General features: G+C 42.3%; 1 protein-coding gene across 8 annotated transcripts in view; it reads left to right on the plus strand.

Annotated features, from left to right (window-relative positions):
• Positions 1-23,731, plus strand: part of MITF (melanocyte inducing transcription factor) — a 111,287-nt gene that overhangs the window by 61,238 nt on the left and 26,318 nt on the right. The window lies entirely within an intron of this gene.

The raw sequence follows: 23,731 nt of genomic DNA on the forward strand, positions 1-23,731 counted from the left end.
CATAAAGAAGCAATTGTTAATAGATATTCAAATCAATGTTTTCTTTTCTTAAAAGAAAACAATGAAATATTTTTGTAAAATGGAGTCAAAACTCATTACAAAAGAGCTCCTCAGAAAGCCTTAATCTGAAATACGGGTGAGTTTCCAGCCTCTTGCAACGAGCCTCTGTAATCCTTTTTTGCTTAAATGACTTGTTTGCTATTAGTAGCCTTGGATTCCTTGTCCTACTGGAAACTGTAGGAGCTTGTTAGTATCCCTCTGTCAAAGGGGATGTAGATTGCTAATTACTAGGGGAAAAACGTGAACAGCTACAAGAAAAGAGATAATTTCATGCACTGGGTAAGTCCAAGTAGAGTAAAGCAACGTTAAATGTGTGAGTAGAACAACGCAAAATGTTTTGGAGAAATTTGCTGCCATACTTAATGAAAACTTTATTTTCATTAGTTTTGAAGAGTTCTCTATTTGCTCTATGTTTATTGCTAAATGTTTTTATTACAGTGTGATGTTTAGTAACCACTATCAGTTGGTAAGCGTATTCTTACCAGATAAGTTAACTGAGCTTGGTTACAATCCGCTTGTAGTTTGCTCATTGCTGCTCTATATCAATGATACGTATCCAAAAATTGTGTTTTAAAATAGACTTGCAGGCTCAGGATGTTGAGGCAGTCTGTGCGACAGGTTTATGGAGGAAATGTAGGGTGGTTTTCTTTATTGAATCTGCGTTACGGTATTGTGTTGACAGTGCCAAAACTAATACTTAATTGGGACACTGGAGTTGTACCCAAGTGTGGTCTGCGATCTAGGAGCAAAAAGGCGACAGTTGAATTTTGAATTTTATATGTATATATATACACACACATTTCCATTAAAAATTAAATGGGATAGACTTTGAGCATGCGTGCATGTGCATATATAGTAAGGAGTCCGAAATTGAGTGGGAAGAGCTGTTTTGTTTAACGTTTGTATATTACACACAACGTTTGTGTATAACAATTTGTTAAACTTGTTTCCAGGTTATGACACCATAGTTATAATTCAGATCCAGCAGATGTGTAGGTGCTATAAAATAGGGTTTTTGTTCATAATACACTTAGTTAAATAAGCATATGTTAGATTTTTACTTGCTTTCATCCTAATACGTTATGACGTGAATTTTAGGGTTTTTTTTTTAAACCTCTCTGAAAACTTGTAGGAAGGTATTTTCTGATGATATTTTATCTTTAAGGCAGGCGTGTAATGTCTCGAAGACACATTAGCAGTTGTCTATATGTTCATTTTACAGTTGCCTCTTTATATGAGAGAGGAGGGGAGGCAGCCCTCTATTTCTGGGGGATGAACTAGAGAAGATGCTGCAGCTGAAAGATGATGCTCAGTTATTACCAAAGCAGTTACTAGGAGCTGGCTTGTCATAGGATTTGTATGCGGATCTGTAACCTGCTGGAGCATTGCTAGGGCACTTCATGTGAAGGACTTGAACCTGTATCCTCGTCCTGCAGGACTGCAAAAGAAGGATCTGTCCCCCATTTCCTCCTGATGGAGGAGGGTCTCCTAGAAAGAGGGAGGACACCTCCCCTGCACTCGTCTTTGGCCCAAATGGCAGCGTGCATCACCCCAAAGAGCAAAAAAAATTAAGAGAATGTACCCTTAACTGGCTTGTAAATTAAAAGTAATAACTGGCAGCAACTACCTTTTGGCGACAGAATTGTGCATTGAAGGTGATGGTTGTGGAAACGTGACTACCTGCCTGACTTCTCATCACCTGCATTTACATAAGTAACAGTGAAAATTAGCAAAGCCGTGGCCTGTCGGTCCCTGCCCATGAGAGAGAAGACAACTGCTTTGCGTAGTTTTGCCGCTTGTGTTTTTGGTGGGTTAAATCAGCTAAAGAGTCATCCTTTTATCCTTAGTGCTAAAAGTGGACTAGTTCTGTACAAAAAAAAAATTCACAGAAAATGCCAGGCTTGAAGTCATCATCTTGCTGAAAAGTTACCACTGATGCTTCAGTGAGAGTAGGATTTGGCTGAAAGGTCCGGATAATTTTGTTGGTGTGTTTTGTTGTTGGGGTTTTTTTGTTTTGTTTTTTTTTGTGGTTTTTTTTTTAAATAGCTTATTTGGCTCAAAAGTTGAGATCAACAATAAATCAGGATCTTCCTGGTGCCGATACGCTGTCAGCCAGCTCTGCCTGCATTAATGCTGTACGAGTGACATCATTTCCCTGCAGCTGCTTTTTACACTTCAGTTGTTTTTTAGCTGTAGACAAATTTTCCATATGAGCTGTACAGAAGTTTTAATTAGATAAATAGGGAGCTAAGTTGGTAACTTTATTATCCAGATGGTCTGGATTTAGTGACCCTAAAGAATGAGATAGACAAAAAGGGGATTTTTACGCTTTCAGAAATGTTAATCTGCAAGGCAACTTTCTTTAAAAGAGATCTTTTTGACTATTACTTCACAAACAAATAAGACCAAATGTAGTAGCTGGTTTTGTTGATGGTTTTGTTTGTTTGTTGTGGAACTTAGCATCAAAAAAACCCCCCTCCAAGCCTGTTGATTTTGTCAATGTTTTGTGGTTTTAATTACATCGTGTGACTTGCCCTTTCTCCCATATCTCATAGTGTGAGAAGGAGAATAATATTTGTATGTCTGAGGATGGTAGTTTAAAATCACTAGTTTAAAAAGAAGCCAAAGGTGTTAATGAGCTTGGATTTTGTATTTGTTTTCAAGATGTTCATTTAGAAACAATACAGAGCGAAAGACAAATACATACGAACCTATGCCACATTGCATAGGTATCTCCAAATTACATAATGTGGTATGCTCACGGCCATATGAATAGATAGGATTTCATTTTCTTGAGTAATGACTTCTTATTGCATCACTTCTCTGCCAAGTAATGTAGCTTGGCAAGGTAGGAAATGACCTGTTGGAATTCAAATTTTGTGTTGCTTTGTGCAGGCTAATTAAGAGATGGACTAGGAGTAGGTCTAATGTATTTGAAACAGTATCTCTTTGAATCTAATAGCAGAAGGAAGCTTTGTTATGGCTTTCAGTCGTCCTTCTGCAGAGCTGATGTTAGCTGCACAGACGTACAGGCTGGTTTATCTTTATGCACCTTCTCATCCTTCTCCCGTTGGTAGTTGAGGACTAGTGCTCCAGAGGGATGTCACAGGAGTTTTTCTGCTGCAGTTCAACTTCTTGCTCTGCCTTGGAAATAGGAGCGTAGAACTTAAAATGTGGATCGTTGGAGTAGTTCCAAGCCCTTTCGATGTTGGATCAAGATCCATTCCTCAGGTACAAAGTACATTTATATTTTTATTTGAAAGAGTTATCTTCTTTGCAAAGAGCTTGTCTTAAGATGTGTTTGCCGAGTTGTTTTATGGACAGCTTCTTCCGTACAGGTGTATCTTAGTTTTGTATACTTAAAAGCTGTTCTTTTTGTTGTTGTTGATTGCAGTTGTTCTCTTGTCTAGTCGGAGTCCTTATCTGTTGGAGCAGAACACCACTGCAGATCTCAGCTTTAGTATTCCAGAGCGGATCTCTGGGAACTGGTTGCTGCATTTCTGTCGGCAGGGTTAGCCCGGCACTTGAGGAGGTCGTGCCTCAGGTCCCTGCCTGTGGTCACTGAGAGCTGATGATAGGTTAGTCCTTTTGCTCCTCAGTCGTCCATCTACAAAACAGTACTGCTATTAATCCCCTTCCTTGTGGAGTTAAATTTGCTAGAGAGAGTATGGTGTTGGTTTGTAGGGAAGTTGGTCTGTTAATTAGCTTCTCCATAGCTGTTTTGGATTTCATCTGTTACTGTCTTCCTGCTTGATACCATGGAATTAGCTTTTCTCCTGTAGTCCTGGCAGCTGTCTGTTGACAGTTATTTCGGGAGCATCTCCTGGTGATGTGATACAGTTGCTGGGTTCTGCTTTTCATGTTTTCTGTGGCCTCCTCGCCCGCTCCCAGCCTTTCTTCCCACCAAGCAACTTGCAGGATTCCTGTAAAGCGAGGCATCCTCCCGCCTGCCGAGTTACTGGCAGCAGCAGGATGACTTCCTGCCTTTTGGACAGGCAGTGATACCCTCGCCTCGTCTATTGGGTAGTCTTGAGTCTCTACATCAGTCCAGGCAGCTGATTTTAGGATTTTTTTTTTTTTTTTTTTTTTTTTTTTGTTCGGCAGGCAGAAACACTGACTTGTATGACCAGAGTTGTACGTAATGTCCCTCTGGCACCTTCACCAAAGCTGCACTGTAGCAGTACGGTATGGGGCTCACCACCCTGTACAGGCTTTTAAGAGACACAGAAAGCAAAGGGATTTCCTTCATCTAAAACATCTAAAAGATCCAGGGGGAAAAAAAACAAAGAATGACTCTAAAGGCTGAAGTGACCAGCCATTGTGCGTTATTCCTGCAAGCAAGGCTTGCAAGATCCTCTACTTTTTTTTTGGGTTAGTCTTTGAGAAGTTCTGCTGATAGAAGTAGTCAGACCTGAGATGTTGACTGATGCTTGCCTTTGAAGATTGCTTTCTTCTATTTTTTTTTAAATATTTTTTATAAGCCCACTTGGCTCAAAGTAGTCTTATTTACAGAATTTGCAGTTGTCCAGAAAGTGAAGTTATTGCAGAAATTCAGAGAAGTGGGCTGGGGAAGGAGTGGGAACTTGCCTGTTTGCTCATTGAGAGACATTACAAAAATGGAATTGTAGCTCTGCTGTGTGGTTTTCATTGCTTCTCCCTGATTTCTGGATAAAGTTTACTGATCAGAACAAGCATAATGCAATCTCCTAAGCACTTTGGATCTGCCTGCCCAAAACACAACGTGGCTCTGCAGAAACTGCGACTGACGTGAACGGGCTTATGTCCCGTGCTGGACATAAGAGAAGCACTGGAGCATCCTCAGGAGTTAGGAAAGGAGACTCAGGGCCAGCATCAGCCCACAGAATCGCAAATCGGTTCCTTTGAAAACATTACCAGTTCTTGTAGGATTGAAAACATTACTGATGGGCAGCTGACACCCCGCCCTCTGCGTGTCTCAGTAAGCAGATGGAAGGTGGAAAACTGAGGGTGAACTCTTCTTCCCTCTGTCCCCCCGTGTTATTTGTTGGTGTTCCTCAGTTGATGCACAGACTTGTGCTGTCCTGTTTTTAATGTGATGCACCAGGCCATGGCACAAGGGTTGATGGAAGCCTGAACTGGATGTGTTGTGGTGAAATGGTGTGATCCCTGTCCCAGTCTGTCTCTGCTGCTGCGATGGTCCTGTTGATGCGGTGGGTTTACATCCCCTTCTTCCCAAGCGTTGTCACGCCAAATGAACAGCACAGTAAGAAACCTGCTGGGCTTCCTATGTCTCTTCCTCCCTCTTTGTCTGCCACTGGGGATTTAAGAATGGAGCTTCTGCTTGGCACAGGCACTGAGATGGGAGAGCACTACATTGGATGCTGCAAAGTACAGCCTCGAGGGCTGGGGTCAGAACCTGCTGTGGGTGTTTGCTGCATGAACTGGCGTGTCCCTGCAGTGGTGCAGATGTCACTTGGGCACTGCATAAATGCTTTGTGGGTAATAAGATAAAAGCAGGTCTCCTGACCAGCAGATGATACAGCAGGCCCCTTTCAGGATGCTAACATCCCCTTTATCCTTGTTTCGAGAGAGAGAGAGCAAATGGTTCCCTTGCTCTGGGGGATCTGGGCAAGGCGGATCCTGCTTTGGTGATCTGCAGTTTGAGTCTCTCCTCTCTGGCCATAGAATCTGTGCTCCCACATAGCACCTGCCCTTGCTAACGGGGCAGTTCACCCCCAAATGCAACATGTATATAAAAACATACGTATGGAAATATAGTCCACAAAGCTACTTTTAATATTTGTTGTTAACAGATGGTTAATAGTGTATTTGCATACAATAATGTTTATAATGTGCTGGGTATTAAAAAATATATCTGCGACTAAGAACCCTGCTTAGGCTTCCCTCTGCCCCACTGCCTAGGTTGGTGTCTTCATGGTAGATGTTAGCTGCTCTTCTGGTGCTAGAATTACAGCTCTTTACTGCTACTTTTTGTCACCGTGGCCTTTCTTCTTTCACCTGGGGTCCTAAACAAGCTGAAACCTCTTCTTTTCAAAGCCTAGAACCAGATACTGTTTAGTGGATCTCCACTCTTGCTTCATTATTCCAAGAGCTTTTGCCCATTTCATGGCAGTATCGTGGGCTGATCACTGATGCCAGAGCAGGTCCATTTGTCTCTTCCTTAATGCCGTCCCATTGCTGCAGTTCATGCTCATCTTTCCCCTTACAGCAACGTTTTCCCAGTCGACGGGAGTGCAGTGCTGCTTGGAAGGGTGCAGGCGACCAGGCTGGCCTCTCGCCTTCACCCTCATGTCATTGTTCATTCAGATTTTAAATGCGCCACCACGATAAGCTCTTTTCATCAGATACCCTGTATTTCTTCATTTTTGAAATGCCAAGCGTGCCTTCTGAGTGATGTTAATGACTATGGACGTATATCGAAAAAATACCTCCTCCTAGTCCTTTTGCGGTGTGCTTATTACGGAGAGTGACCTGTGGCAGTGATGCAGTCCTGCCTCGCAGGGAAGGCTGTGCAGTTAGCAATAGTATTCTTGGTGTAGTAATTACCATAAAACTTCATTCTAAAGGTGACTTAACTCATGGTTCTGAAGAACAGGAACAATGGGATGTCAAGATAAACGTGTGGTAGCATCTGCTACAGCAAATGTGTGTTTGTGGACGCACTTATCTGATTAAAAGTTAATCTAATCTAACCTGACAATGGTAGATAGTAGTGTGTGCCGGTGTGTTATGTGAGCATGGCATTTATTTGCAATTGAGAACTTAAGACGAGTGATTTGCCAGACCAAGTCTTGGTGAGCTGCAGATAGAACCTTTAAACTAAGGTTACTTATGCTCAGTGAATCTGGTATACGTTACTTAAGCCTACAGGAAATTCTTCATAAAGGAAAAACTTGCATTCACCTACAGAACCCCTAACGCCTGCCTTTTCTCCTTAGCTTTCGCGTAAGTAAAAGTATCTCTCGGGCCTTAAATCTTTTGCTTGCTTAGTGGGTTGAAAGCTGTTCGAAAACAAGCACTAGTGCTAGATGTCTGTTGGTTAGTAACAGAGGTAAAATGTAAACTCTTGCTTAACACCGAGCTTATTAGACGTTAAAAATGCATGGAATTCAAGGGAGCAACATGCTTCGGTGTACAAGTATCTGACTGCTTGACTGCTAGCGCAAAGCACGGCTTTCACCCTTCATCCCAGATGTCCTTTTCCTATGGATGCAAATCCATGTGTTGCCTAGCTCTTGATGGAAACGCTGTTGCTGATGATGATGTCTGATCTTTCCATCTTGGCTCTTCGGCTGTGGTTACTGTGACATAAAATACAGCTCCCAAAGCAGAGGGACAAACTGCTGCTACTGAATTGTGCTGCTGGAGGGGGCCAGGGTATTTCCTGGGCAAGTGATACCGTGAGCAGGGTGCACAGGTGGCTGAGAAACTGCTCCTTACCATAGAGCTGTCACCCTGCAAGTTCACAGAAGTTAACTGGTAGTTTGAAATAACATTTTTGACATGGAGGAAATTAAGGATATATTCATGCAAAACGATATGGGCATCTGGAGGTCCGAGCTCTGATCGCCTTTTAGAAAGTTCTTGGTGGTATATACCCTAGTTGGTGGTCCTGAGGATTTGCTGTCTTACCACTGGCATGACGACATCCACAAGGTTAAGGGGAGCTTGCCAAGTTTGTTCTGTTACAGCTTCAAAGCATTTTTTTTTTTCCCTTCTCATGGTCTAGCCGCATTATCTGATGGCTGAGTTACCAGACCTTGGGAAAATGGTGGTTCACCACGTGTCAGTGGCCGTTTTGGAGCTGCAGAAGATGAGTTAATCTTCCCAAAGATTTGTAGGTGCCTATAATTGTGGGTATTAAAAGCATTGATGAGGCTCTGCATCCCACCAGCTAACAGGTTTTAACAGCTTGTAGTAAGTCCTTTTTCGGTCAACGTTAATTTAAAAAACACCTTAGCCCGCTTTCCTGGTTGAGCCAAGGATGCATGAAGAGGGTCAGTGCTGATTGTTGCAGTTGTGCTTGTTGCTTCCTCAGCCTAATTCGGCCAAAAATAGTGCCCGGAGCCAGACGTGGTGCTGGAGAGTGGGGAGTTGGGTGCAGGTCTAGGAGGGCCTCTGCTGACACCTTTGATAGACATTAAATTTTAAATGTGAAAATTTAGATCTGCTTAAAGTAATCTTTCGGTATTGAGTGTACTCACAAATATTCAGTTCTTCAGCTAGTTTGGCAGCATTATTCTCCGAGACGCTGAACCTGCGTAGTGAATGAATTCAAAGTGACAAGCTGGAGACATTCCTGCCATTCAGGAGAGGCTTAAGGAATTTCTTATTGGCTAAATTACAAATATGTAGCATTTTGCCCAGCACTGCAAGGCAATTTCAACCTGCCTGACCGTGACAAGATTAGCACTTTTCTTCCCCCTCCCCAGCAGTATTTTTTTTTTTTTTTGTTTAAATTAGATTAAGAAGTACCAGGCAGAGATGCAAAAGCTTGAAAGAGTAAAAACCAGCCTTACCTTGAATGATTCTGTCTGTCACTGGATTGGTTCCTTAATTAGCCCCATGTCCTTTAACCTCTTGAGAAATAAGTAAGGGATAAATTTGGGGATAAAGACAAAAGACGCCCAAAGATTTACCACACACCGCTAGGTAATTCATCAAGGAATGTTGGTAATTAGCCCTGCCTCTTTCCTTTCTGGCTCATTTAATAAAACTGGTTGATTTAAAATAATGCCTGCTGGTTCATTATCAACTGCTTTAAGAGCCAAGTTATGAACTTGAAACAAAAACCAGTATTGTGTTGTCTGTGAAGGACCTGGCAAGTGTGTTTTTAGGTTTTGTTTTTTAAAGAAAGAAATTATTCAGTCCTGTCATCAGTCTCCCCAACTTGATAATTAAATATTACTTTGTATTTGGATTACTATTTGGCTTTTTCGGTGTGTTTATTTCTAGTGTCTACTACTGAGAGGCAGAGAGGAGCAAAAAAAAAGTAAGAAATCCAATATCTTGAAGAGGTACGTGTCAGATTGTGTTAAGAAAGCATGGCCTGATGGAATTCAACTGAATACGGACTTTACAATAGTAGTAGTCGTCCAGTTGAGGAAATGGGTAACTGCTTTAACCCTTTATCTCTTGGAAATGAGTGCCAGCTTCATGTCTTGTTCTTTGAGCAAAATGATCCCATCTTCCGTGCTTGTAGTGCAAATTGTCCCTGAATTGAGGACAGAACTCATCTGGCTTGTATTTGCTTAGGAAAATATTCATGCACCGTTCTTTATTTTTCTTTATAGATAGGAATAGCATTATTCAGAAATCAGATGAGAGGATCAGGCTAGAACTGGATTAATAGACTGTTGCCTTTGCACATTTCTGGGAGAATATCTCTGGATGGCAGCATCCAGTCTGAATTTGTTAAATCAACAGTTGTTGGCCAGCAGATCTGGTTAGGTCTGTCTGACTTAAGGAATTAAGTTACTGTTACTATAAATCTTCCTTTAATAATTAATGTCAGACTCGGATTGCAACACTTCTGAAACTGTTGTGGGCTAGAGGAAAAGCAGGCTGTGCTAGCCTTCTGCTTATGGTAGGCTTGCCAGAGCTTGAATCCTTTGGAAGAGTTTTTCTGAACCTCTTCTAACTCACCAGTATGGTCTGGGGCAGAATTGGATATAGTGTTTCAGCACAAACAGAAAAAACATGCTCCTCGCTCGTCTTCTCTACATCCCCTTCGCATCGCCCGGGATGGTGCTTGTTCTGGGGGGAGCCCACTGTGACCCAGCAAAACCACGTGTCTGCTTTTATATGCTTGGCAGATCGGTAAATTAAAAAAAAAAAAAAAAAGTGATAGTCTTTGTGGAAATATTATTCTGCCAATCTTTAGTTCTCAGAAATTCTTCTGTTACCATCTACGGAAATATCTTGCTGCCTCCAAACACTTGCAGAGAGCGCTGGGGCCCTGCAGGCTGTCGCTAGAAACACTCCTGCTGGAGACCAGTTACCCACTTGTTTATTATCTTGAGACTTGTTGATAAACTGTTATAGTTTAAATTGACTTAAAACTAGATAAGTTTTTTCCTAGCCTGTAATGATGTGGAGCAGAAAATGGAGTATCTTTTTTAAAAAAAACCAAACAAACAAAAAAAAAGAGAGAGAAAACCCCCAACAAACACAACTCTATTTAGTACCAGTGTTTTTGCAAAGTTAGAATGTCCACGCCAAATTAATAGTTTGGGTTTCCCACATCAAATTCTTATCTTTTTAACATACTGGAATAATAATTTCTTATGGACTTCTGTGACTTCGTGAACTCAACTTGCTGAGTATCAGTATTGAAGTTCCAGCTGGTTCTTTGAAAATTCTTGAGTAACTTACACAATTCAAGGAGTTGGATTTTTTTTTTTTTCCTTTTCAACTTGATCACGAGCAGCATGCATTTCAACATTGATATTGCAGTAATTCAACTAGTACACAAAATGTTCAGCAGCACGACGAACGCGTTCAGGTATCGTTCATTGCACTGCACTTTTGGAATCTCTCAGCAGATGGCATTACGGTTTCCAGGACTGTGTGTGTTTCTTGGGAAAGCTCTCAGCTGCTGGGGAAGTTGAATTTCTAGACTATTCCTTTCTCTTTCGAAGGTTGATACTAGATGTTAAAAACCATTTTGACACGTTATTCTAATCGTGTTGTTTGCTTGTGTTACTGTATTTTTATTTTCAGCAACTAATGTCCCAGAGGTACCTTTAAGCCATTAACCAGTTAAATGCTGTGTGTAACAGTTACTACATGCAAAAACCAATTACTGCTAGAAAGTCAGTGAAAGGCAAGCTGCCTCTTTTAAATACACCCGCTACTGGCGTCCAGTAGAAGTCATAAACTTGTTCAGCGAGTAAGGCTAGAGCGCTAAAAATGCTTCAGTGATAAAACTGGAGTGTGTTTTCCACTGAGCATTCCCGCACCTCAATTTGTGTGAGACACAGCGGTATTGTGTAAAATTATACCCCCTTCCTGCTTTGTGCTACAAACCCTGATTTTTGTAGACAACGTGAGCTAGTGAAAGAAAAATCATTTGGAGTATGTGATGGCTTTCTGGGAAAAAAAAAAGTAGTAAATGTTACTGTATTTCTGAATTAACGTGGCTTACACAACCCAGAAGCCATTAGCTATTTTCAGGCAACCCACCTACTTGTGGTCCTGGCTTCTGACAACAGCATTTTTGTTACCGCCTTGGCTGGAATCCGTGTCCTATCTCCAAATGAACGCATTGCCGTCAGCAGGACTATGTTTAAAAAAACCAACGTTTCAAAGAGCTGTTCTTCTGTCTTGGAGCAATGTTCTCCTTGTATCTATCGGTCTGTCTATCTTCTCCTTTTAACGAGGAGGGAGAGCGGCAGATCCGCTGCCAAAAGGCGTCCCAGGCCGCGAGTGATGCTGGACGTACAGCGGTGCTGGGAGCCGTCGCTCAGCTTGGAGGCTCGGCAGCAGTCAGGGATGCACCTAAGCATCTTTAAAAGGTCTGAGCCTAAGGGTTCATTGCTGCGAGCTCCAGAAAATCCAAAGAGTGAGTTTCAGAGTATTTTTCCCTCCCTAACACTGACATTTCTTTTTCTTTCCTAGTTACAATGAAAAGCCTTGCCAATGAAGTGCTACATTAAAGTTTGCTGGTAGCGGTATTGAACCAGAAGTTATTCTGACTTGCGGTACTTGAGAGGAAGTTTGTATGTCGAGGGAGGTGAATCAAAGCCTGTATTTCAGGCTTCCTTCCTAAAAATCAGCAGGAAATTCCTGGTTGAAACCATCAAAATTCAGTTTTGGTTGGCTACAATTAAAACTTTCTGTTCTTTTCAGAGGAAAATATAAACAGGTAACTAATGGAAATGATCTTTTTCTTAAAAAAAATACTCCCTTCCTTGAGAGGAATGCATTTCAAGATTGAAGTGTAGAAAACAGCCTATCTGCCTATCCCAGCTCTTTATAAAGGTCCTGGCAAGGATCTATAGGCAACATGCTAAACCTTGTCTTTAAGAAGATTTCTACTAGCTACCTAGGGCTATGACTTCTCTCTGCTTGTGTTTTTTCAATGCTTTAAGGTTAATTCTTATCTTGTTAAACAGAAAATTCTGAGAAGTGAGACTTCTGTTTAAAAAAAGTACGGTAATCATCTACGTTATCATAACTTACCAATTGAAAAGTCATCTTTTGAGCAGTCTAATACTGTTTTACTGTAGTATTAATTTGACTATTTTACAATTCTGCTTCCTGACTCTCACCAAAACTATACTCTTCTGAAATACCACATTAGCCTGGGTCTCAAAGAAACAGTTTGTTCAGAGAAGGAGTAAAATGACCTTGAATGAGTCAGCACTTGTGCGTAGTGATCGTAAGCTTTCTATCCTCTTTGCTTTCTAAAAGGAAATTAATTTTGGACCACAGGCACCATTCATTGTGTGGCCGTTAATGGGCTCCATTCACATGAAAGTTTATATATTCCTTAAGGGTTCAGCCCTGTATGGTTTGCTGTGGAAAAGGAAAAATAGTATTTCATCGTGCTACTGTGGCTTTTCAAAAGAGTTTATCCTTTTCTAATGTACATTGGCTTTTTGAGGGAAGGAGAGCGCTGCCTATTCAGAAAGCAGCCGCTCTGTGCAAAATGCTGCTTCTTCCCTGGGTCACCGTTGAGAACTGCGTTCTGCCTTTCCCACTGGTGTTTAATGTAAGTAACGAGGAAAAAGCTTCCAGCAATGGCATCTGCCTGTTCCCTTTTATCTGAACTTGTACCTTCCCCAAGAAAATGAATTAATGCCATTAATCTGGTTTGGTTAAAGGCGATAGGTAGGCTGCAATGTCCAAGCCAGTTCTGGATGGCTCTGCGTCATCTGAGCCCAGAGCATCCAGACGCTCTGCTTTCGATGCGGAGTGAGGAATGTGGTGACTGCTACCGGACCCAGGGAATAACGACAGATGACTATTAGAGGAACACAGTTAATCCAACCTTGCATTTTCTTCTCTAGTAACTACAATTCCAGAAAATGCACCTAAATAGCTGTTACTACCAGCTGTATATAAGCAACAGGCCACCAGATGGGGTAAGGCAGAAGCAGCTTTGGCTGTTAATCAATTAATGCTTTATTTGTGCCCATTTTTATTTTTTTTGGGTACGGTTCCATGATACATTGACTGTGGCAGCAAAGGTGGCTGATGATATCCTTTGCAGCCCTGGTAGTTGCTGCCCCCCGTTGTTGCACCAATACGTGCGCTTGTGGGGCCACACCAAAAATTACGTGGCACTACTGAGGCAGTTTGAGGTTTTTAAGAAAGGCCTGGTTTTGGAAAGGTGACTTTTTAAATCAGCGTAGTGGTTTTGATTGCCAGGGTCAGTGTAGCCCTCCGAACAGGTATACCCGCATAACCGAGGGGTAAGAGCGGTGAGCGAATGTGGTGGGGCAAGCACAAGCAGCTGGACGTTGGCACCCACACCTTCTCAGGCCAGCCGCGCCTTTAGTGCGGAGTGGCAAAGCACTTCTGAAGTAAATTCCCAGTTGCCCCCACTTATTAAATGTTAGCTTATTTTTGCCCAGTGCTGCTGATGAGTACTAATTAGATTCATGTCAGAGGAAATTAAATGAGAAGACCTCATGTTCTCCAGCCACTCCTGGGAGCTCAGTCTGTGAGGGCAGACTAAAGCCAGTCTGACATCAACGGCTTGAAATGCATGTAGTGTTCTGAGCCATTCCCTCTGGGGTCCCACGTCTTGCACCGCACGTCTTGAGGGTGCACAACCAGCTGTGGTGTCCTCGGGACCAGCTGCAACTATATCTGCCGTTGTCAAAACTCAACTGTTTGCTGTGGTGAATGTGCTGACATCTCCTCTGGCTCCTAGCAGATGTGAAACACCAAACTTATACTTTCCCTCTGCTCAAACGTTATTTAAAATAAATTCTGTTCAATGTGAGCTTATTTATATTTTTGAAGCATTAAGATCTCTAAAAATATTATGGTAGTGATATGCTAGAATGGGTTTATCCTTGAGGTTTAAAAAAGGGTGAGGAAGGTGGGGAAGATTGAGTTAGGATCTAGTTAATCCACATCTAATCTCCAATTACATCCATCTAACTCTAGCATCTGGTTGCCTTGAATTGTGTCATGTCCCCATACTATTTCTTGGTTATCTAAAACTTTGTGTATGTTACCATTCAGTGATGAGAGGTATGTTGCAAAATACATGTCCTGCTGTTTGTAGCTTTTCACTGTTAGATGGAGATGCAGGATTTTTTACATAAATAAATATGGCTTTAGTGGAGGATACTATGCCTATTTCCCCTTGTGAACATAGTTCTGTTCTTGTAATAGCATTATATTAGCGTGGGTCAAGTGCGGTTTAAAATAGGATTCTTCTGAGACCAAGCCTGGAGGGCTCTGAATTTCTTTCTCAAAAGACGTTTTGATCTTCTGACAAAACTATTAGTTCTGAATTTCTTGGCGATTCTTGTTTGCAACTAACCTTTGGAGAACTGGAATGATAACACACCCTCTTTTTGTGTTTTTGTGAATGTGCCTCTCCTGGTGAGTTGCTGGTTTGTGCTTTTTTGAAGTTCAGATGAAGCCATTGAAAAGAGTTTTCTGTAAGCTCTTCAGGGAGGTGGAATTTGTCTGGTGTCAGTAATAAAATGTGATTCCAGGCCTGTAGAAAGTGCCCTAACCCCAGCCTTGGTAGGAATTCACGCAGTAGAGAATCAAGAGCTTGTAGTCCCTTGCAGGCTGGAGGTCTCGTACACGCTCACACCCTGAAAATGCTGCTGTGCCAGGGTATGGGTATGTGCTGGAAAAGCATCACGGCAGAAGTTTAGACCGTCTTTTTATATAACCTATTTTTCATAGTCTTTTAAGTTTTCATGATAAGGGACATGCTTGTGCAATATCAGTTGAAGTAATGATCCCGACTGCAGTTTTTTGTTACAACCGCCGTTGTTACAACAGGGCTACTGACAGCTAACTCGGCTTTTGTCAAAGTTTACACCGGTTCAGGTGATGGTCCTGCAAGCGCCACATCCTCTGGCCTGATCGAGGGTCACTTACGTGGACAGGACCTTCTCATTTCACAGTGTAACTAATTACTTGCCTACCATATGTGAAATAACATGAGGAGAAGGGTTTTCAACAGCTCATCTCTGGAAGACATGGAGGGGCAGGTGTGGGGAAGGTTACAAAAATGGCCGAGTGGCTGGACGTTGTTCTTGTGAGTATAAAATAGACCGTGATGCCATGTCTCTATGTATGTAAGGCCCGAGATCTTAAAAGGGCTGAAATGTTGGCATCCTTGTTTAATAAATGAGCTGATGCTAGTGTTGTTTTTTCCGGGAGCCAGACGATAGCTACTGTCTGACTGTTGTGGGAGTAAGATCATGGGGTGTAGAGGTGAGGTCATGCAACCTAATGGCTATTTGCCTTAAATATGTCTTTGTGTTACAGAAGTATTATGGCAACATTCCTTTAGCTAAGAAATAACTAAAACACTAAGTTTCATTGTGGTTTCTGGGGCTAAAATGAGAGTGGAACAAACATACTTAATTTCTTACTGTTACCTTTAATCTCTTGTGGCTACTGTGATGGCTGCTGTAGCACCTACTTTGTAAGTGAGATGTCAGGAAATAAAAGAGGTAATGTTGCTTAATGGAAGTGTCGGACATTAGCACTCTACTCCCTAGGAAGAGCCACCACCTTTCAAAAGCAACCCTGACAGCGCTGAGTTTCAGTTTTGATGCTTTACGGCATCAATTTGGTCCCCTGAGTTATTTCTCCTGCTGAGCCATGGCTTGCCACCCTGTACAAGGAGGGTACCCACCTTTGTGGCTTGCCAAAGTCCTCCCCAAAAATCCCAATTCTGGTATTTAGCAGAATGCTTCAGATTGTAGCCAGCTGAGTTTGCATGAAGGTGACTTGGATTATCTTACATTAGAGAACATGATGATCAAGCACTCTGCGGTACTGAAACTGTTTTATTACAACTCAGTAGGTTTTAATACAGTCATAAATAACATCACAGCTCGTTGAGCAGAAGGATAAAAATCAAGCAGTTCGGTGGTAAGCCAGCTTGCATTTCCTTCACTTAAATGAAGTCAGCGATTTATTATTGTTTTAGGCTGTGTCTAATGATCATATTAGTGTGAATAAAATGGATGTATCTAGACTGCTTTATTCTTCTGCTTACTCAAGCCTTCCATATTGGAGCTGACATGAGACATCATCGGCTGTAGGCAAAGTGGTACAGAGCCTAGCTAAGTCTTTCTACGTCTTTGTTAAGTGTGACATGTAGAAGGAAGCTCAGGGCATATTAACAGCATAAAACTGTTTTGAATTAATAAAAATCTCCATTCTCTTGCTAACTTCTTCTCGTGGCACTGTGTAGTTGTTGTAAGGCAGATAGCCTCAAAACAGGCGTGTTCCAGAACAAGTGTCCTTTATGCTGTAGCCAGCGTGTTCCCAAGTGGTTTGTTAAAAGAAATGGTCCTTTCAAAATTATTTTCATTCTTATGTTTGGACACTTCTTTAAAAGTTTTGGTAGGAAGGCTTTTCAGTAGATGCGCAGGCCAAGCTGTTCCAGCACGCGTTGCATGGCACTGGTTGGGTTTGGTGTATTTGTTCCATGTTTTCACATTTGGGTCGTGATTAGTGGCACATTCTTGATATGTGCTTCGTAAGTGACCTTGAAAGCACGCTGCCAGCTTCGCGGTCCCCGTGTAATTGTGTGAACAATGAGTGTAGCAGTCTTTCACCCAGATATTTTTTAGACAAGTCTGCAACAAGATGCAGAGGTTGGACTAGATGACCTTTAAAGGTTCCTTCCAACCCAAACTCTTCTATGATGTCCTTCTGATGTGCAGCGTGCCTCCAAAGTGGGGAGGTTTTTTTCCCTTGAATATAGTATTCAGAGAGTTGCGTTTGAGTTTACAAATAGCTTTTATTTAAATAAGAGGATACAACTGTTTCTGTTTGTAGCTTTTGGGTATTTGATATATTTTTATCTAGTGCCATCTTTACATATCTCTCCCTATCTTGTATTTCAGTGCTGAATGTTGAAACTTTCTAAGTAAATACTCCGGTAGCCTACAGGCAATATTCTGAACACCAATTCTTTCTTACAAGCTAGCACTGTGGATTTGAAAGACATTTAAGTCAAACTCACTTCTTGCTTAGCCCCAAAGTGCCGAAGATTCCATTCCTCAACAAATTGGAAGTTTTCTTGGCTCTAAACTGTCTCATGTGCTGTTAAATTGAGCAACCTTTCACAAACCTCATAGTGACAAATGAGACCAATGTTGAGGGTATAAGGTTTTTGAAATTCATGAAAGTAACGGGTTGGTTTTTTCCCCCTTTCTTATACTTTTTCTTTACAGTTTGTCAAAATAGCCTATTTTAGCTTAAATTTCACCTGTGAAAAGTCAATGTTGCGTGACACACATTAAGACAAGTCCACACAGGGGCAAAGTAGATTTACCACATTAAAATCTGCACATTTTGAGATGGAGACTTGAAGCTTCTCGAATTTTATTTACTGAAGTCTGGACAAGCAAACAACCTCTTCCGTTCCGTGTGTGGGTAACTCCACATCTGTAGCAAGTTGGTAATACGGATTTTTATTTTAAAGTCAGTGTGTGCCGTCTCTCCTTCTGTTTTAAGCTTATCTCTGGTTACTTTTTACTGAACATCTTGTACAAAACTGATTTCTATTTTCTCCTTTGTCCATTTTCTGTGAAAGATACCGTTATTTTTTACCCAGTTCCATTTGCATTCTTTGCATTTGGCAAATGAGCAACCTGAGCAGTACCAGGGGTGCAGAAGGATGCTTCTTCTCACCTCTGGAAACTGCCATGCAGGACTTGAGGAGAAACTCATGCTCTGGAAATATACCCAGAATCTCTAAATCCTTTGCACGTGTGAAGGTTGATGTGGTTTAAGAAGTAATCCTGCTGGGGAGAAGGGTCGGTATTTCGCACCTCTGCCCTGCCATGGGAAATGCAGTAGAGCGAAGTCGTTAAGACACCGGTTTTCCCAACAGGTTTGCAGTGAACCAGGGACCTGGAAGTGAACTACTGTGTCGTGCAGGTCTAGCAGGGGTTACTGAGGGCTGGAACGGTGGCTGGATTAGTAACCCCTGTGAAATGTAACTGATAGTCTTGCTCAGGCTCTAAATATGTGACTGCAAGTCAAAGCTGGCACTGGCTAACGCCGTGCTTGACAGCCTTAGGAGGAAGATAAGGTTGGACAAATACTTTTACTTCTCTGAAGTGACTCTTTCAAGTCGATAGTGAACTGTGTTAGAGTGGTCTGGTAAAATCTTGTGTTGATGTTGCTTGGGCTGTTGGAAGGACGGATGATTGTGCTTGGGCTCTGAAGGGCTTTGCAAGGGGAAGCTGAGCGCAGGGATGGCTTCACCCTGTCTGTACTAGCTTTGGGCTCTCGGGCAGCTGAAATATCTGTAGTCCTATGACTCTGCTCCCTCTTGAGTTCACGTCTCTACGCCAGGTCCTGTAAGAGAGCTTTTTGGAAGCAACTTTCTATCTATCTTTGACAGTTCCTGTAAGGAGGAGTCATTCGTGTCCTACTGTGAGCAATCTCAAACCCTCTAGGGCCGATGAAAGTGCAGCCCAGCTTCCGTATGAGAGAGAATGGCAAAAGTGTACGTAAATACGAGGTGTTTGAATTAAGCTTTTTACCGTGGCGGTACCGTAATTCAAACTTGCCTGTCAGATGCAGTTGTGTGGCTGATACTGTTGCTTGTTAGTCATAAAATATTTACGCTCTGAAGCACCTGGGGTAGGTGAAATCATAGCAAAAAATTTCTGTCTGACATTTTATGGAGTTAATTACTTGTCTGACCTAAAATGTTGCAGTGCTTTTCGGTATCCTCTCAGTAACTGTATAAAATAAAAATTTATGGCATGTGTGTTAGGAAGTAAACAGCTGAAATGCTGATTTCCTAACAAAAAAAAATGCAGGAGTTCAAAGAACTGAACCCTGTCTGAAAGCCACACTTGTGGAATGGCAGCTAGCATGCCACTAACCTGCAAATTACATCAATTCCTGTCGCCTTAAGCAACTTTGGCTAACCTCTCTTTAATTTCCTTAGATGCTGTTGTCATGTGCTTCTATAGCTAAAACAGAGTTTTTAAATACTAATCCACAAAAACTTTGTTCTTCATGTCTTTCCCTTGGATAAAAAGTCACGTTATACAGAGGAATTTTTGGTGCTGGGCAAAACAACCCCTAGTTGTGTAAATGATGTTCATTCTGTACAATGTGCCTTTTCTTTTTATAACTATTTGTGCTTGAAGATGACTGTTGGATCCGCTTAGACTGCAATCATGATGTCAGATCTTGAATAACTTTCTTGTACCTGCCTTGGGTTTCAAATTCTGAGGGTTTTTGGATGAATTAAGTAACCAGGGAGTTTTATTGCACTAACTGATGTCATTTCCTTGCATTAGTTATGTCCTAAGGTAAAATGCTGGAATCAACTCATCCTGCCTGTCGTTCCCCAGTCAGTACAGGTAACTCTTCACTCTTTTCCTGCTCTTGGACTTCCTCTTCAGTGTTCTTCTGACCACTCTTCCTGGGTTGTGGACTAAAAGAAAGGGGAGTACATATCTTGTAGAAAAGATGGAGGGAAGGGGGGAACAGCACCTGGAGAAGTTACTGAATAGGGTTCTCTAATACTAAATTCACAGTGGCCCTATGGGGAATGATATGTCACAACCCAGTCACCTTACTTTTGATTACAGTTCAAATGAGGTAGCTGTTCCATCTTGGAGGACTGGAAAGGTTTCAGAAAGCAAGAGGACTGAATTTCTCGTGCGAAGCTACGTCAGGCCACTGACGTCCTTAGGGGGAAAAATGTGATGCCATTGCTTAATGTTTGAATGCAGCATGTGGGGAAAATGTCCTTGAGAATGAGTTAAACCATTGTCTGGCTGGTTATTTGGATTGCTCCGAGTTGGGTGGTAGAAGGGTTCTTTCCTGGCATTGCAGTGAAACCCAGGATCAATATTTTAATTAAATAATTGCAGTTTTTAATGGCTTTTAGGATTTTTAGACTCACTTGATCAAGTTGTGGTGAATATGACTTGTAGAATCTTCAACCTGGATTAGAAAACATCAGGAGAATAAATTGTTTAATGCAAGAGGCACTAATGGATTATCTTATGCCATTCTCCTCAGATTTATTTTTTTCCCCCTCTAGCCTGAAAGGACAGACATCTATTTATACAGCTTTCTGGTTTTGTTCAAAGTCCTAGAAAACAGTCTGCTGCTGCTACTGTTAGTTTTTTATCCTTGAAAGTGATAGGTTGAAGCAGCTTTAAAAAGCAGCTTTGAAGCCCTGGACTAGAGTGTTGAACAGGCTTTCTGGTGGACCCAACTGAAGCCTGTAGCCCTTGCGAAACACTTCAGTGGATGTGGTTTTGTATCGTTTTTCTTTGGGTACCATTAATTGTTAAATGACACAGAATTTTAACCTTTCTTAAAAATCCCATGACATTTAGCTGTCTAAGCAACAAAAAGTTCTATTGAACTAAGAAAACTGACCAAAAAGTATTTTATTTGTAATTATAAACTGTAAGTCCTAAGGCAATTTACTTGAAACAAATGGTCTTTTTAATGGAAAAAAAAATAATTAAAAAATAGAAAAAGAAAGTGAGGGTGGGAGGAAAAGTCTTCCTCCCCCTTGGTAGATGTCCTCTATAAATCTCTGGTATGTCCCTGTGCCCAAGCCTGTCTCTGCTTAAATGAAGCATTAAGTGGTTCGTCTTTACTTCACAGGAAAGTTCAGCAATGTTTTTGGTGAGAAGAATCGCCTTCTATGTGGTTTGGGGAATGGGAATATGTTCCTTCCCAGCTTGCAGGGACCGATAGAGCAGGGCAGCCCAGAGCTGCTGGCATTGTGATGGCCTTTTGTCACTTGTCTTGCACCAACGGAGGATTTGGGGCATCTTCAGCTTTGCGTGCGCAGCCATGAGGTCTCTCCAGCTTAACTCCATGTCCTGGAGCAATTCGCTTTTTGCTAGGAAATGGGTATTGTGTCCTGTAAGCTCAAATGGGAGGAGGAAAGCAGGGCTTTGTGTTTTGGCTGCACAAATGGCTACCGTCTGAGCAGCTAGGCCTGAGCATGGGAGAGGCTGAGCACAGCGTGGACGTGGCCAGGGGCTCTGGAGCGGTGGTGGCCTTTGCCAGAGGGGGTGAGAGTGATGGGTGTGTGATATCTGCCATGAGAAGGGGGACATGAGAAGTGGAGAAGACCAAGAGGCAGTGAAGGAGGTCCTGGGGCCAGGAGACCTGTGAGGCTTCCTGAGGCAGGATGTGACCACTGTCCTCAGGGTGGACAAGTCCTGCTCTGACATCTGGGTGTCAAGTACGGCTAGTTCAGAACCAACTTTGTTCTCTGCAAATTCATTTAATGTTTTGCTCCTGATGGTTTTTCTACTTGGCCTGGTTGCCTTTTCTTCACTTAATGTGAATGTTGTGGGAACATGAGTAAACCAGTAGTAGTATGGATATCTGCAAAAGTTTTGGCAATGAAATTGCATGTTAAATTGCTCAATAGTTACAGGGAACATCAAAGTCAGTAAAACAACTATTGAGTGCTTCAGAGTTTCATAACTTCAATATTATTACCGTTTTTTTATAATGCAGCACCTAAGGCTGTTCATACAAAAATACTCTGTGATCACACTGAAATAGATAACTTTTTCATATTTCTCTCTGGATGGTAAGAGAAATTTGAAAGCAGTGGTACCTGTAGGTATGACAAATAACACAGTGTGGGGCTTTTTTGTTGGTTTGGGTTTTTTTAAGTAGTAACTGAGATGGCAAAACCAATAAGCAGTGTTCCACCTTGAAGAAATACTCTTACCACAAGATGTGCTGGGTTTGTGCTTGCTTCCTGCAGTTACCCATTTCAAACGAATCAAACCTGTGCATGGGCAAATTCAAAAGTTTATAAATAACACAAGCCAACTAACGTAGCCTAGTTGCCTTCATCCAGAAGTAATGGTGGGTCAAAGCTTGATCCTACAGCAATTAATCAACGTCTAACTACAGTTAGACTTGCTGATCATAAAGGTCTTTTCCAACCTAAATGATTCTATGGTTCTATGAACTTGAAGTTTTCCTAGAGGATGATTGGTAGTAAAGCCACAGCTGATTACTGATTTTATTCTGATATAAATTCATAGAATCACAGAATGGTTTGGGTTGGAAGGGACCATAAAGCCTGTCTAGTTCCAACCACCTTGCCATGGGCAGAGACACTCTCCACTAGACCCAGTTGCCCAAAGCCCCATCCAACCTGGCCTTCAACACTTCCAGGGATGGGGCATCCACAGCTTCTCTGGGCAACCTGTGCCAGTGCCTCACCACCCTCACAGGGAAGAATTTCTTCCTTATATCTAATAATCTAAATCTCCTCTCCTTCAGCTTAAGGCAACATGGTCTAGTGGAGGATGTCCCTGCCCGCAGCAAGGGGTTTGGAACTAGATGATCTTTAAGGTCCCTTCCAGTCCAAACCATTCTATGATTCTATTCCCCCTTGTGTGTCACTCCCTGCCCTTCTAACCAGCCCCTCCACATCTTTCCTGTAGCCCCTTCAGGGACTGGAAGGTGCTCTAAGGTCTCCCTGGAGCCTTCTCTACTCCAGGCTGAACAACCCCAACTCTCTCAGCCTGTCTTCACAGGAGAGGTGCTCCAGCCCTCTGGTCAGCTTTGTGGCCTCCTCTGGACTTGCTCCAACAAGTCCATGTCTATGTTGTACTGGGGACCCCAGAGCTGGTTGCAGTACTCCAGGTGGGGTCTCATGAGAGTGGAGTAGAGGGGCAGAATCCCCTCTCTTGACCTGCTGGGTCACACTTCTTTTGATGTGGCCCAGGATACGGTTTCTGGGCTGCAGGCGCCCGTTGCTGGCTCATGTTGTGCTTCTTGTCCCCCAACACCCCAAAGTCCTTCTCCTCAGGGCTGCTCTCAATCCATTCTCTGTCCAGCCAGTAGTTGTGCTTGGGATTGCGCTGACCCATGTGCAGGACCTTGCACTTGGCCTTGCTGAACTTCATGCGGTTTGCACGGGCCACCTCTCAAGCCTGTCAAGGTCCCTATTATTTTAATCATCAGCCATTTAGTTTCTGGATTACACTGTGCAAAGCGCGTTGGCCAAGCCGATAGGCTCCCCTGCCCTGCACCTGCCCGAGAGCGCTCTCCCACATGCCTCTACAAAAGGGATTTGGTCCATGCCTACCCACTGGGAGTGGGGTGCGTTGCTCTGTTGCCACATAGTACCGTTCCAAGTTCTTGCCATCGTTAGCAAGCTATTAATAAATTAAGTCTGAGTGATTCCCAGCAAGACTCGACAGGAGGAGCAAGTATCAGAAGTGTTGTTTTAGTTGCTTGTGTTGGCTTCATACAGAGGAACTATTTGAGCCATATGTTTTGTGCTTAAGCATGCAGCTATGCTTTGTGTTTAAATTCCTGAGCCCTGATCACCCTGACGGGAAACACTTTTAGGTTTTCAAATTGAAGGAAGTATGTGGGTCTACTTCAGGAGTCCTGTCACTGATATGTAATATAATAGAAGGATTTTGAAGAATGTAGTCTGAAGTACACCTAAAATTCCCACTGATACGGTGTG

Source organism: Balearica regulorum, chromosome 10 (genome assembly GCF_011004875.1).
Source record: "Balearica regulorum gibbericeps isolate bBalReg1 chromosome 10, bBalReg1.pri, whole genome shotgun sequence".
Taxonomy (NCBI): Eukaryota; Metazoa; Chordata; class Aves; order Gruiformes; family Gruidae; genus Balearica; species Balearica regulorum.